The following is a 1,524-nucleotide window of genomic DNA, read 5'->3' as shown; positions in this document are numbered from 1 at the left end:
TGTACGTGTGCTTTGTAGCAGCCTGAGATCTTCGTAACTGAGGTGGCCCAGACCCGCAGTCTCGGAAGAACTGAGTTGCCGGCCCGAGCCGAGGTTGCCATTTCAGAAAGCTGCATTGGAGGCCCAGCCACTGTATGAAGAGAGGAGAGTGAGTGTGGGCCCCCCGGTAACGTGTGTTGACTCCTGGGGTGGGGCGAGGGCTCAGAGGCAGACGCTTTGAGCCTCTCTCTCGTGTTGGCAGCACAAGCTTCTGCTTCGGCTCATGTCGTGGCCCGTATTGCCAAGGGAGTGGCAGTACAGGGGCCAGAGTGCGAAGCTGCATTTTGGGGATAACATCATACTGTGTCGGGGGCAACTGTGAGAGACTGACTTCAAGTCAGAAGGAGAGGCGGAGAGACCACCTAAGGCCCGGTGATCGGGCCTGAGTGTACCACGTAGTATATCTTTTCTACGGAACGGAGTACCTGACTGTTGGATTACAGATTGCATTATTCTTGCATAACAAACTTCCTGTTGGTTGTATGACGCATTGCCTTGTTTCTGCATAACAAACTTCCTGATTAGTGTATTGCACATTGCATTATTCCTGCATAACGTATTACCTGATTTGTGTATACGCATTGCCTTATTTTTGCAGAACGACATATTTGGTGGTTGTTTTACCATTGCATTATTTTATCTTGCAAAGTGCCTGATTGTTGCATTACACCTTGCATTCTTTTCATTTCAGAGTGTCTGATTGCTGCATTACGCAGTACAGTATTTTTACATTACAAAAGTGCCTGATTCTAGCATTACAAACTGTATGAGGACAATGTTTAGAAGTGCTCATTGACATCGCAAGAACTTACAAGGGCTGGCTGGCCTAGCAACCGGCCAGGAGAAAAATTACACAACCTCATATGCCGGTTTTATATCATGTGGTCTTATCATATATCTTTTTACATAAAGTTTATACTCATTTTATAAAACTCGTGTGGAGTCTACTTGTGGTGTCATCATTGGATTATTGTGAGCGTGGTTGCAAATGCTTTACACATTTGCCTTGAAGATAAGCCTGGCTGCTCGTGGCAAGCTATCGAGGGGGTGAGCAGGGCTATGTAAGAAGGTGACCTTCCTTTCCCTGACGTTGGTACGCAGGTCCCTACTTGGCCTAAGGTACCTACCTCAGCCAACCAGGGATGCCGGGTCTAACATTATGGTGGCAGCGGTGGGATTTGAATGTGTTTCAAATTCATTCACAGTGATTGGTGTACGTCATAAATAACGCAGACCACAACACAACCACATATTATTATGTTCTTGATTTGTTGGTTCTAGTTGGTTTCGTTTTGAGCAACCTTTAAGCCACACATTATGTCTTAGAGGAGTCAAGGATCTGGAGAGGTTGCAGAATTAGAGTTCAACATTGAGGCATTGCTTACCTACAAGGTTGATCAATTGAGGCAATTCTGTAGGGCTTTGGGATGTCCCATGAAAAGTAGCGACAAGAAGGAGGAGCTGCAGGAGGCCTTGGGGGCCTGT

Source organism: Lissotriton vulgaris, unplaced genomic scaffold (genome assembly GCF_964263255.1).
Source record: "Lissotriton vulgaris unplaced genomic scaffold, aLisVul1.2 SCAFFOLD_1261, whole genome shotgun sequence".
Lineage (NCBI taxonomy): Eukaryota > Metazoa > Chordata > Amphibia > Caudata > Salamandridae > Lissotriton > Lissotriton vulgaris.
The sequence above is the reverse complement of the archived record's forward strand: the minus strand, read 5'-3'. Positions refer to the sequence as shown.